The 14,259-nt window shown below is 46.9% G+C and overlaps 1 protein-coding gene across 4 annotated transcripts in view; it reads left to right on the plus strand.

Moving 5' to 3' along the window:
* Positions 1-7,940: 7,940 nt before the first annotated feature.
* Positions 7,941-14,259, plus strand: part of STAG2 (STAG2 cohesin complex component) — a 72,691-nt gene continuing 66,372 nt past the window's right edge. For 2 of the 4 annotated variants that reach the window (XM_059482999.1, XM_059483002.1), the window contains exon 1: positions 7,941-8,144. The gene's annotated coding sequence lies outside the window, so the exon portion shown is untranslated. Of the gene's footprint in view, positions 8,145-8,576; positions 8,606-9,384; positions 9,409-14,259 lie in introns of those variants that run through there. The other 2 variants (XM_059483000.1, XM_059483001.1) reach the window with 2 other exon arrangements.

Below are 14,259 nucleotides of genomic sequence, written 5' to 3' on the forward strand. Positions count from 1 at the left end.
TTAGAAAGCACGGGAAGTGCATGGTTTATTTAGTAACAGAAGGCTGAAATAAGAAAACCCAAAGAGTTGATGTCTTTGTTAAATGAGGAGCTTTTTCTCACTGCCTTAAAATGTGGGGTCTGAAACACACAGACTCACTCAGCTGATTGCAGCAGCTTCTGCCTCTGCAGCCAGGAGCTGTCTGGACTTTTTTAAAATTTGTTTTGAGGTTTGATCTTAAGCTCATAATACAATCAAAACTTCTTAAATTATTATAGCTTGGGGATTGGTTGTTGGTTCGTTGGTAGGGGTTTTTTTGGTTTTTGTTTTTGGGGTTTTTTTCAATTAGAGTCCTTAAATACTCATTTTAACATTGTCTGGTTAGTTTAGTTTTGACCACAGTTCTTCAGTGGAATTTTTTGTTAGCTATATGTGCAGGCTGAAGCTACAGGACAAATAGTTTGTTAAAGTTTTCACAGTGTTGCTGTTAATCAGCATGCGTTTTATAGTTACCTTTTCTATTTGTTTTTATTGTAATTAACAGAAATGTAAATACAATGGGTGGTTGGAACTGAATTATCACTGGGTGGAGGTTAATGCAGGCACTTGAATATGGTGTTCATGTGAAACCAAGCTGAAGTGGAGTTCTCTAGGATGGAGCATTGCCAGGGGCAGTGACCTTTGCTGCTGTGGTCTTCAGGAGCTACTTGGAAGAGAATCTGCCTTACAAGGTGTGCAAGTTCAAGCACCTGATGTGTGAAGGTCAGCTCTTCATAGAGAAAAGGAGGAGCTGGAGGTTTTCTGGCTTTTGCAGCGTTTTCCTGCAGCAGTGAGGATCTGAACAGTGAGTTGTTACACGATGCTCTTTGTCACCCTCTGTGTTATGCAGACTGACTGCTGTCAGCAAGGCCAAATGCCAGAGAAGGCTGGAGAGGTGCTTCCAGTGCTGCCTCTGAGCCTTCTCCTGTTGGTCTTGTGCAGAGCAGCTGGATTGGCCTTGTGGCGTGTGAAGGGTGCTGGTCCCCTTCTCCTTAGGGTCAGTCTACCCACATGCACCTTAATTCCTCATGGAACTATGAGTGAATACTCTCCCTCCTACCAGTTTTTGTGTGGTTTATATGCATGAAGTTTTACTGAGTAGCTTGAAAACTTGATCAAGGAAATCTTTCCTCCCCCTTGCACCTGCCATGACTTCACACTGATTCAGGTTGTTGAAATTACCTTCTCATCTTGGCAAGTGCCACTGTGTCATGTCACTGTGTCATGTCACTTCAACAGCTCTACTGATGCTGCTGTACAGCAATTAATGTGCTGTAATTATAATGTGGCTTTCTGTGAGAAGGCAAAATGGCTTGTGATGATAAACAATCTGTGTTGAAATTCAGATTATATCTTCAATTTCTTCTTAACCATGAATTCCTGTTAAGCAATAGTGACAACATTACTGTAAATCTATATGTGTTAACTCAGAGAACATGGCTCTGTAACTAACTTCCCAAGGAACTTGCTTTTTCCTAGTACAGGAAAGAAGATGGTATATATTAATTTATGAATGATTTGGATAAACAAAACCCCAAGAAAAATCTGGGACAAAATGGTATTAATTATATTGTGAGTATATAATATCTAAAGCTGATCAAAAACTATTTGGTTGCCTTTAGATAATTACTAATTTACAGTTTTATAGCCTGGATAGTTACTGTGTTAGCTGAGACAAATTTCTTGATAAGTAATAAATGCTGGAAATGTATTGGAGAGATACTGGAATTAGTTTTGCTCTCAGATTGAAAAATGGTGCTTTTTCAAAAAATGAAAAACACATTTACAGAGTCCCACTGTGAAAATGTCTAGAAGAATCATTGCAATAATTGCTGAAAAGCCAGATCTACTCTAAGTGCATATGGTCACCTTCAAATTTTGGAGAGTGAATTATTATAACCTTCAAAGATTACCGAGACAGCATTTAAATCTATTAATGTTAGGTCTTTTTGATTTTATATTGTTAGATCTTGCTGTAAAACTCTTGACACAATTTCTCTTAGGTACCTTAATTTTGCAGTGTATGATGAGAGTCATCACTTAAGCCAAATAGTTGATCTTCTGTATACAAGCTTTTCCAAAGTGAGTGTCAAGGCACAAGCATCTCTTCCTCTTAACTCTTGTGTTACAGAGAGAAGCTTCTGAGTCCAGGACTGGCTTTACCTCCCTGTCCTGCATATCTGACCCATGTGATGTCACTGGAGTCAGTATGGGAGCTCTGTCTGCAGTGTACAAGCACCAGAAAAGTCACTCTTGCTTCAAATGGGTGTTTTGCAAAACAGATGTACCAAAAATAACAATTGGACATCTGCATCACAATTTAGGACTTTTATAACTTCGTCAACAGTTGCTTTCCTAAAGGCCTAATTGGCAATTGCAAGTTTCTTTTAGGAAGGTCCATGTTCCAGGTTGGAAGCTTCACTTCTGCTAGACCCACAGTTGGAACCAGAGGTACAGGGAAGTGAGAAGTGGGGGTCCCTGGGGGACTGAGAGTGTTTATGGTGAGCATCCCAGGTGTGCCCTTTACCACAGAGGGGAAAACACTTCCTTCACAGCTGGCACTTTGCAGGACTGCTACTGTCACACTCAAGAAAGTTACAGTCTGAAAGAAGTATTTTTATCTTAACGGTTTTGAACATCTGTGCAACCCCCCAACATGTCATAAACTGTTGTATTCCTTGCTGCTTGTTATGCATTGTGCCATTTACAAAAACCTTTAATCTCAGCTAATGACACCATCACACTTTGCTTTGCTTCCCCCACCCACTGTGTCAGAGCTGAGGCAGCAGAAAAGGCCTTGAGCCCCAGACACAACTGGCAGTAGGGGAGTGACTTGTGAGAAACACAGTCTGAAAGAAACCTTGAAGCTGCTTGATGGTGAAAACTAAACCAAAGGAAACTTGTGTTAGGGACAGACATATATAGAGGATTTTGGGAATGTGGTAGGTCAGCCCCAAAAAACCATGCAAGTTGATCTGAAGAGTTAATCTCTTCCTAGGTTTTATCTGTCAGAAACAACCTCCCATTGCCTAGACTTCCCCTTCAGGCCCCTAAGTTCCAGCCTCAGTAATTTGTGGGGAAAAGACCAAGGTACATCCTCCAAATCTTGTGTTTGCCTGCACATACAGAATGCTGTCCCATATATTTAATAGAGGGTTTTCTTCAGAGCTTAAACACAAAAGTATTTGACTTTGTTGTTCATAATTGTTTTGCTGTATGATCCTGGGCAGAAGTTGAGCTGAATAATGTTGTTTCTGTCTCACTTCGACTCTAATTTCACCTAACCACAAGCCAGCCTCCTTTCTCCCCTTTCTAGGCAAGCCCTGGCTCCATGTAGAGTTCTGGAGAGGGGTCTGGGGCCCCATGAGCTCTGAGCAGCTGAGAACTGCTTTGTGTTCCTGATGGGTTAGGTGCCCTACACATCTGGATGATGCAGTATGATACAGTTTCACTGGGGTTTAGCTGTTTCTCAGCTAAAGCTGCTTCCCTTGCTTGGCATCAGTTGTGCTGTTTGGCCTGCTTGACTTTATTTCAGTTCTTGGCAGCTTCTCACTCCTGCTCTTTGTCTGTCACACACTCTGTTCTTTGCTGCCTTTAAGGGAGCCCTGCCACTTACCTGGCTTACCCAGTTCCAAACATGTTTCTCTGGTTCCTGTGCTTCCTCCTCAGACTTTGTCACTGATGCTGTCACAGCGCCCAACTCATAAAATGGACCTTGATTCATGGTCCCTCTGCCTGGACTTAGCTACAGAACACAAATAATGTCTTGCCTATCTTCAGAAACTTCCCTACATCTGGAAAACAGAGCAAATTGTGTCCTGAATCCAAGAGAGGTGGCCTGATTGGTAACAACTTGCTCCTGCTCCTAGGGTGAGGTGATGCCTCAGGTGAAAGTGACTTGTCCTGACTGCAGCCAGGGGAAGGGCTTTTCACTCTTTCCTACCAAAAACTGCTGTGGCCTTTACAGCAGTTTGCTGATGGAACTTTAGAATCCAGCTAAGGGATTTTTCTCTCAAACAATGAGACATAGAAAGAGTACCTCACTCAAACAGGGGAGCTCAGGGCTTTGGGTGACAAGTGGCACAGGGGACGGAGTAAAGCTGCTGCTCATAATGCAATTGGCAGGAAGGCATCTGCAACTTACTGGGATTCTGTTCATTTTTAGAGCTGATCATGAAGAGGAGTTAAAACTTCCTTTGTAGTGGTACAGGACAAATTGATTCTGTGCTCCTTAACAGAAGGAGCAGGCAGAAACTTACTGAATCAAAGAAAATTCAGACATGAGTTGGGTGTTCTGGAAAGACCTGGTGAGAAATAGGGGCACACAAGGGAGACTTACATAAATGGAAGAAGGAAGAAATTATTCACAGAGCAGGGAAAGACCTAAGGAGCTACTGATGTGCAATCTCCTGCAAATTATGGGAAAGTAACCCATTTTTTGGTTTTTATTTTTGTTTCTTATGTAATAGCTCATCTTCAAAAGGATTTAGAGCAGATTTCCCAGGAGTGACTAAGCCAGATTCAAAAATCTGGGAAAAAAAAAATATGACTTTTTCCCTCTGTATCCATCACAACAGACAGAAGTATGGTCATGGTGTATTCAATACAGGCCATCAAAGCTACCACCTCACCTTGGGACAAATCCAGTATACAAATTCTGGTTTATTTTTCCAATTCTCAAAAAGAAAAATCTTTAAAGAAATAAATGATTGTGAGTGGTGGTGTGTTGTTGGTGGGTTTTTGTTATTGTTGTTTGTTATTTTGGGTTTTGTTGTTTGTTTTTGATTGGTTGTTTTGGTTTGTTTATTTGGGTTTTTTTAATTATACAAATGAGGAAATGGACCTGCAGAGGGGCTTCCTATTCTGCAGGAGAAAGAAAAGGAAGAAGCATGAAAAGAAAAGGAAGCAGCATGAGCATGAATCTCCTGCCTGGGAAAATGAATCAGCCATCTGTCAGCTTGAGTTTATTCTGATCTTCTCTCATGGTGAACCTCTGGCCATTAATTCAGACACAGAATTGGTATCTGCCCTCTCCCTGCTCAGTTTCCTGTGTCACTGATCATGAAGCTCTCTTCGGATCAAGCATAATAACAGTGCCTGTAAAGTCTTTGTTAAATCCTCTCTAAATTGGGCTCAATATCAGAAATGGTGGAATTTGAAGCACCTAAAGAGTAGCTTTTTTGAAAAAGATGACAGTCCTGTGAAATACTTTCTCCTAGTTTTTCACAGAACTTCTTTTCTATCAGATATAAATCCTTTCTAGACAGGTCAGAATTTAAAATATCTCTTTTTCTTTATAATGCTTAGATAGCACTTACTTTTTTTTAAAATTTTTCATTGTATTGGAAAGGATGCTAGTATGCTAAAACTATACAGAAACTTCAGGATGGTCTTGTTTTTTTTTTCCCAAAGTCTGAACTGATAGTACAAGCCCACTCTGGAACTGGTAGCTTAGAAAGAAGTGATGAGCTTGCAGAGGAATTGCTTTCCATCATGTTCCCTCTTGTACCAACTGGAAGGCTCAATCCCAGAAGCATGATCTCTTCATGAGGAAAATGCAGGAGTTGGGCTCTTCAGAGAGCCAGTTTGGCTCCCTTAAAGGAGGAATCCTCACAGTACTCAGTTGACTTAAGAAATTCCTGTCTTCTGGTTACTGGAGCAGAGCAGAAACTGTCCTGGCCTCGGCACCTTCAGCTGTGCTGACTTCAGTGCTCTGCAGCTGTACTGGAACAGCTCAGAGAAACGGTCTGGGCTGGGGGGTGGGAATCAAACCTCAGACAACAAATGTCCCTCTCCCTTCTCCGATGAAACAACAGCGTTGCTAAGCCAGGGCTGAGCAAACAGCTGAATGGAACAACTGTGAGGGAGGAAACCGAACTGCAGAGTGTGAAATCCTCTTAGGCAGGCTCTGTGACCAGGGTGTGCAGTGTGCTGCTGCACCTGGAGCCGGGCTCTAGAGCACTTCCACGTTTTGGCTCAAGCAGAAAAAAGCAAATTCTGTCTGTGAGTCAGGACACCCAGAAGTGTTATGGATCTGGGCTTCCAATGCCTGAGTCAGCTTTGGGAATGGGCTGAACTGTGCCATGGTATTGTCAGCACTTGCACACTCATTCAAAACCACACCTTAAAAACGATGTAATGTTTGCTTCACGTTAGGTAAGCACATTTACCTAAAACCTCTGAGCTGAGAGCTCAAATGTGAACAGCAGTGCTTTTGAAATAGAACAAAATCCATGTGCTGTACATGTATTTAATGTACGGCTGACTGGAGCTGCCTCGTGTTCCTGCCAGCTCCTGCAATAAACTGCTATCATCTTGCAAAGTTTTGGATTGGAGTTTAATCTGAGTTATCCCTATTGTATCTCAAGCAGAAGGCACATTACTGGAATTCTGTGTGCAGGCAAAATGTTGTAATTTATTTTTATGGAAAGGTTGTCTATATGGCAGAAGTTGACTTTGTATGGGAAAGGCACAAAAGGATCCAGCTCCTTTCCATGTATTCCTAAATGTTGTTTTATAACAATATAGACAATTTTAAGGCTTACATTAAGTGCAGTGTTTTTTATTTTTTAATACACAATTCTTCAACATTTTCCAGACACTATCAGAGTAATATTAAAGATCATCAGCAGCACCTGTAGCTTCAATTGAAACCGGGAACATGGTTGTATGACTGGGCACCCAGGATGCTATTTTAAAATGTTCCCTATCAGGCAGTCTTTCTGTCTTTTTTTTGGTTGTTGTTTTGTTTCCCCTGAACTTGACAGAAGCAAAACTATTCTGAAATGTGAATTCAAGCTACAGAACATAATTTACTTTTGTAATCCTGTCTCATGTACCGACAGATTGTATGTAGCAATCCTAGGTGTCATCAGTTTATATTACACTGGTTTTAGTTTTTGGGGATTTTTTACAAATTTTATTTTAAACACTCCTAATCTGATCACGGTTTCCATTGTACGCATTATTTTCTCTGCGGGATGCCTCATCTTGGTTTTGAAAGGACTGGAGCTGGTGGATACTCTTCCCTTAAATACCCTGCCTTTGTTAGGCAGGTGAGCAGAGTAACTCGCTTTAGCGACTGCTTAGTTATGCTAACGCTGTCCCCAAAATTATAAGTAGATGAACAGAAGAGGGTGATTAGAGCCTAATTACCAGGACAAAACTATTATTGTGCTGGTCTAAATATAATCGTACGTGGAACTATTCAGCATGAGCAATGTGCTTAGCATTACACAATAAAGTGAAAAAAAAAATCAGGCGTCACAAATTGCATATCTGGTTACTTTTAAGAATTCTGTACTGCTTATATGGATCGCTTTAGGTTCACATAATCCTCATGCAGGGAGAAATAAGGAATCCCACAAACGCTCATTGAACTGGGAGCACACGGGGCGATGGGCAGAAGCAGAACGCGTTTCTGGAGAACGCTGAGACCACGGGAGCTGCCGGAGGTGCCAGCAGCCCGGGCTGCCGTGCCCGAGATAAGGCACAGGGAACCGAACGGCGCCTTTATCTCCCGGGCCAGGGCTCCCTCCGGCCCGCCCCGCTTCCCGCCGGCACAGCGCGGGGGGCGAGCAGGACCCTGCGGCATCGGCCCCGCGCGGTACTTCCGTGAGGCCCAGCTTTGCCTCGGCCCGACAATTACATCCAATGCAGGGCTACAGCAGCAGAGCCCAAGCCTGCGTGCGGCCGGGCGCGTCCCGCGGGCTGGCCCCGTGTCCGAGCGGCCGCTCCTTTTTAGGCCGCGCCGGGCCCCGCTGCCGAGCCCAGCCCGGGCCCGCCCCGCGCATGCGCCGCACCTTGTTTACCCCGCTCGGCGCGGCGCTGCCGCGGGCGGCCGGCAGGTGTCGCCCCACGCCCAGGAGAGCGGGCCCCGCTGGGCGGCCGCCAGGTGGCGCCTGCGCCCTCCATTCGCCCGCGAGCCGCCGAGCAGCGAACACCCCAAACAATCCCCAGCGCCGCCGCCAAATTAAATAACCCCGACCCGCCCGCGCCCCGCGCCCCCTCCGCGCCCACAGCCCGGCACCGGCCGGGACGGGCGCGCAGCCGGCGAGCCGCGGCGGGGATACGGGAGCGGAGCTGCGCGCCGGGCCTCCTCGCTGCCTACGCCGACACTGGGCAAGGTAAGTTAGAAAATGGCGGCGAAGCTTCTGGAAGTTTGGCGGGGGGACACGGGATCGCGGTGCGCGGCGGCGATGAGAGGCCGGGCCGGGGCCCGCGGCGCCCGGGCCCGCGCGGGGCGCCAGGCCGGCTGGCCGCGGGGACTGCGCGCAGCCAAGATGGAGGACGGCGGGGCCGAGCCGCGAAAACACTCCAGCCCCCCGCCTCCCCACCCCCCGTTCCCGGCGCGCCGCGGCGGGGAGGGGGGAGGCGAGCGGAGCGCGAGTGAGAGAGCGAGAGGGCGCCGAAAGCGGCCCCCCTGCCCGCCCCGGCCCCCTTCCTCCTCCCCAGAGCCGGCCGCGGGCAGGCCGGGCCCGGCGCTCGGCGAGCTAAAATGGAGAACCGCCTTCTCCTCCTCCTCCTCCTCCCCCCTTCTGCCGAGCCGAGCAGGGGCTGCCGGCAAGATGGAGGACTCGGGCATTGTGTGCGTGGGGTGTGTGTGCGGGCGAGCCGGGCCGGGCCGCTCGGGTGGGCAAGGCAGGGGAATGGGGTCGGGGCCCGAGCCGCGCTCGGGGGTAGCGCTGGGCCGCGCACAGAAAATGGTGGGGCGGCTGCCGGTGCCCCGGGGTCGAATGTCGGGGGAGGCCGCGGGCAGGGGACTCGCACCCCTGACAGCGCTCCCTTCTCCCCGCTGCCCAGCAGCCGAGTTCTTCCTTCCAGCCCGCTCCCGGCGGGTTCCCAGCGCAGGGAAGTGCCGAGGGATCGGGGTTTGTCTCCTCAGTCTCTCTTCCCAGAGCTGGGGAACTCTGGCCGCTCATCCCCGTGGTTGCATAGGAGGGCTGGCGGAAGCGGGGCTCCTTCGGCCCGAGTGAGGACGTAGGTAGGGACTGACCTGCACCTTCCCCCCCGCCTCCATTCGCTGCCCCCCGCCCCGGCGCCCAGCTCGGCGAAGGCCTTTTGTGAGTTTTCCCCTCCGAGTGACTTTGGCCGGGCTCCTCGGCTGCTGTCCGCTAAGAGGAAGAGTTGTGGCAGTTTCCGTTCGGCTTCCTTTATTTTTTTTGTAAAGAAAGGGCGCTTGCCAACTTGTGCCGGGGACGCCCGATGCCGGGAGCCGCGTGTTGCTGGAACCCCGCTGGGCTCTCGCCGGCCCCGGTGGGGGAGGGGGGCAGGAGGAGGAGGAAGGAGAATGCTTCTTACTGGGGGGTTTTGGCGCCACTTTTGTTTTAGATAGTGCTCCTCTGCCCCCTCCTCCTCGGCACGCACTGAACTGAGCTGAACCCTGCCCAGGTAGGAAACGAGAGCTTTCCTGGTGTTTCTCTTTTATGGGCGCTTATTTTGTCTACACGGATTTAAAAAAGTACTATATATAGAGATACGTGTATGTATATGTATATATAGTTGCTGCGGTTGGGGATGGAGGGACAGAGGAGCGAGCGGCCGCAGATGGCTGGGTAGGGAGGCCCTGTTTTCCGGGAATTCCTCCCCTGCCCGAGCGCATCCCTCGGTGCTGGGCGTGCTGGCCTCGGGGGCCCGCACCGCTGTGCTCCGGGCCTCGCTGCCTCCATGCCTTCCTCTGTTCTGCTGGCGTTGTATAATCCGTCTACCCCGTGGAAATCCGGGACCCACCGACCTCAATTTTTTTCCCCCTCCCTCCTCGCCCCCGCGAGCGGGCGTGGAAGCGATCGGGCTCCTCTGTCGCTGCTTTTATTTATTTATTATATTGTCCGGGCCCGGCTCTCCTTTCTTGTGTTCCCACGGGATGCGGCGTTAGGAGGTGACACAAAGTTTCGATCACTGCCGAGTCCGGTGTTCTAGTTACTGAGGGCGAGCGTGTGCTTGGTTGTTTAGTTTGGCGTTGGGTTTTTTTGTTTTTTTTTTGTTTGTTTGGCGTTATTTTCCGTTTGTTTTATTTTTTAATTACTTTTTGGCAGCCCGGGTAGCGCTGCTGCCCCCCGCCTGCCCTGCCCGCGCTCGAAAGCTCTCCCTTCCCGTTCGCTGCCCGAGCCACACCCTGGCGTGTCCGGTCTCCCGAGGCGCCCGGGCCGCCGGTGTGACCCCGCGTTGTCGCTGCTCGGCCCGGGGCCGCCGCCCGGCGCGGTGGCGGGGGGGCCGTGCCGGCGGGCCCGGGCGGGCGGGCGGTTGCCCAAGTGCGTCACGGCGGCCCCGCCGGGCCTGCTCGCCGCGCCTCGGGCCGCGCCCGCCGCCCATTGGCCGCCGCCGCGCGGGAGGCGTTCGCTTCCTCCGCGCCCGGCCGGGCCCCTCCGCTCCGCTCCGTCCCCCGGCCCGCCGGGAGGGAACCGGGGCAAAACGCCTTCGGGATCGCTTCTCTGGAGGCCGTTGCACGCCGCTTTCGCGCTCTCTGGGAGTTTTGTTGAATCCTGTGTTTAATGACCAAGAATGAGAGTTCCTGGCGTTTCCTACAGCGAGGTGTTGTTCTCCAAGCATAGGTCTCCCTGCTTATGTCTCCTGTTAACTCTTGGCAGTTCCGTCTCCATTTGTGGTTGATTACTTCTTTCTCGTTTGTAGTGCTTGCCCATTAGAAACAACTTTTTCCGTTTTTCATGGTCTCTTTAAATCAGTAGTTATTATTATTATTCCTGGAGTATTTATCTGGTGTTGAACTCTTCCAAGACTTACCCGTGTGCAGGATGGCTGATTGTGTGCAGAGAAATAAATACCACGAGTGATTGTGCAATTGACCATCATTAATCTCTGTCATCTTGGTATCACTTGTTCATTATCCTCAACTCATAATTTTGTGGTTCTGTCTTCCTGGTGATCAGTTACAAACTCAGTACCACTGATCTGGTATAGGGCTCTTTATTGGGTAACATAGTTTGTTTTCTTTTATGGCACAAAAACAGTTTCATTGGTAAAGGAAACAGGGTGTGAGAAATGCATTGCTTTTAACATTAACATGAATATTTTTTGCTGCTGAAAGCCCTGGGGGTGAACGGGCTGGAATTCCCGCACTGTTCTGTTAATCAAAGACTAAAAAAGCTTCGAAGTTATACAAAGGAGAAAAATATTATTTGAATCTCATCTCTGACAAATAGATTTTGCTGTGTAACTCATATGGCTCATGTTGGTCCTTCTTGGCAAAACCAGTGACATTTCATTGTGTTGTCCACAGGTGGGCTTTGTGCAACCTGTGACACAAACCCCTGACCCCTTAATTTCTGTTGCTGTTGTTTGTATGAAGTTAGCTCTGGTAGACTTTATTGGCTGTTGTATAAGCTTAAATTCAACCAACCAAAAAACCCACAGACATGGAACTGGGAGATAGGAGAGACTTTAATTTTTCTGTGATGCTTCCTAGCCTTCAGATAACTTCCAAGCTATTTAATTTGGCCAGAGTTATGCTTTTAGAGCTTTTTCATACATTTAGTTTTAAGAAGATAATGCTGAACAAAGTCAATAACCAGTGTAAGGATTTGTTAAACTTGTATTTAAGAAGTTAAGATAAAATTTATGTACAGCTCTCATTGTTTAGATATAAAGTCTTGATGTTTCACAACTGAAAACAAATTAATTTGATTTGGTTTTAAATATTCTGTGATATTTGAATATATCTTTAAAAAACTGGGTTCTGTGAAGTGAGAAAAATTGCTATTTCATAGCTTATTAAAATACTTAGTTTAAAAATGCATTGTGTTACTTGAATAGCATTCATTTTATAAATTGGAGTCTTCAGTTAGGTGGTTGGTAATCTTACTCAGATTCCATAAATATATCACATTTGAACTTTACGTGTTCAAGTCTTTCAACATTTGGAGTGAAATAATTTCCACTTGGAAGGAGTGTAAATAGAATTGTCAGCTAAATACTCTCTAGGTTTATTTCGTCTCAGTATAACTTACCAATAGCAACTGAATTATAAAAAAATAAAGTTATGTAGACAGCTTCTCTTGAATATTACATGCTACTGCAGTCTCCTGTAGAAAATAGCTGCAGGCAACAAACCACTTGAAAGTTCCTGCTCTTGGTGGTGGGAGCAACTGTGTTAGACTTAGTTAAGTCATGAAATGATGTTGGCACATCAAAGCTTTATAAACTTTTTAAAATTAGATTGCTCTTTGTCACTTATGGCTCAAATTTAGAATGATTCCAGAATCCTCGTTTGTCATTTTCATTTGTGGTCTTACTGTCTCAGTTGTTTTGCTGCAGGCAAATATTTTAGGAGAGATGAGTTTTTCTGAGACTTGTGTGCCAGTAAAAACAGGTTGTATGTTTTACAGAAACCTGAAATACTTCAGTTGATTATTTTCACCAAATGATCCCAGAAAATAAGCAAATATTTTTGCTTGTTACTTATGCTTGTTGGTTGTGGTACTGGAATTCTGTGTTCTGTCAGATGAGACAAGGTTTCCAGCTCAGTGTGATCTCTCCCTACAGTTTCATTTCTTCTTTGACTGATTTGAAAACTTAGAAGAATACTGTAGGTGTGAATTTCCAAAATAGTACTGTTGGGTTTTGGTGGTGGACGTTGTTTTGTCTTGTGTTGTTTGTTCCTCCTTTTTCCTCTTTTTTGTCGATGTGTGTAATTAAGAGAATATACTGGATAGAGGAGTATGTTGTCGATGTGGTCTCTGTCAGCGAGATGTGAGAATTTCCAAGAGCATCATCTGGTTCAGTACTTGTTTTGTCATGGAAAGAAGTGATTGATAGCAGCCAGCAACATACCAGTTTAATAATCTTAAATAAAAGCTTTCCTCTCTTTCTCAGCATCACTTAAAACATTCATATTCTGAAAGTTTTATCTTCTATGAGGATTAGTGACAAGAGAGTGATAATCTAGTCCTTGGGAAACGGAGGTGAGCGGGAAATTGGAGTTTTAGGTAGGAAAAAAAGCTTGCACGCAGCAAATACATTGAGGAATGGAAAGAGCTCTTTTTCATGTGCATCACAAGAACTTAAATGGTGACATACCCTGCAGCTGTAGTTTCGATTCAGTGCCGTCCAGCGTTTTAGGCGAACTCCCTTAAACTCAAAGGCTGAGTACAGACGGGAGTTCCTCAAGGTCCCGCAGTTCCCGGTCATTGGCACGGGCAGTCGTGCGGCGTGGGCCGCTCCGGGGCTCCTTTGCCTCCTGCCGCTGCCGTCCTTTGGCTGCAGAGGTGGAGCGGAACGGGGCTGCGGGCCATGAAGCCCCGGTTCCGAGCGGGAGCCCCTCCGGCGGGGCGGGCCGAGCTCGCCGTGGGTGCAGCGGCCGCCCCCGGTCCCCAGGGGGCGCCCCGGCGGCGGGGCCCGCACGGGGAGGGGGCGGCGGGAGCGCTGCGGTCACCCCGGCAGGGTCACATTGGGAACTGTTCGGCCGAAAGGCTGCTCTGAGAGTCAACCAGTGAACAGCTTCGTGTTTGGAGACTAGTACAGTCACTTCAGTTGGCTTTTTATATTAGAAAAAAATCTGCTTTCAAAAAGTTCTGCATCTTTGTAGTTTAAGGGTAACAAGCCTTGGGATATGATGTGACTTTTGATAAGGTCGAGTATTTACTTAAGAGTGCTGTAGCAAAAACTCATTCTGAGAGTACAAGGTTAAAATTGTAGTTTTAATCCTATGCTGTTTGAACTAGAATTTATTTTCCTTAAATATTCTCATCTTGAAGTTCATAAAAATGTGGTAAAGTTGGAAATTAATTTTTTTTTGTGAGAATAAATACAAAGTAAGGGAAATCTCTGAAGGTGACCCTCATTTAGATCATGACAGACAATTGTAGGACTGGTGTTGGTTTGTTAAGTTGGGAAGCTTGTATCAAGAAAGATGTTTCAGTGTTCGGGGGTATCAGCACATAAACTGTGTCCTTTTATTCTCAATCCTGTCAATTTGATGGGTGAGATCACTGAGACTAGACCAGAATCCTAGATTTAATGAGTTATGCCATTCCATTAGTTCACAGAATACTCAATCAGTTTTTAGTATCTCTGTATTTCCAAGTTTTCCACTGTTTAATTTTCCTAGAACTGTGAGATCTTGGGTAGAGAATAGGGAAAGGGAAAAACCTTTCACAACATTTTCTGAGATCTGGCACACAATTTTGGAGACAGGAATGTGGAAAAATTTGATCCCCCAGGGTACCCCTGTGGCTTTCATGTGGCACCTGGCTTTTCCTAGCCTTTACTGGCTACAGATTTGCATGG

This window comes from Ammospiza nelsoni, chromosome 15 (assembly GCF_027579445.1).
Source record: "Ammospiza nelsoni isolate bAmmNel1 chromosome 15, bAmmNel1.pri, whole genome shotgun sequence".
NCBI lineage: Eukaryota > Metazoa > Chordata > Aves > Passeriformes > Passerellidae > Ammospiza > Ammospiza nelsoni.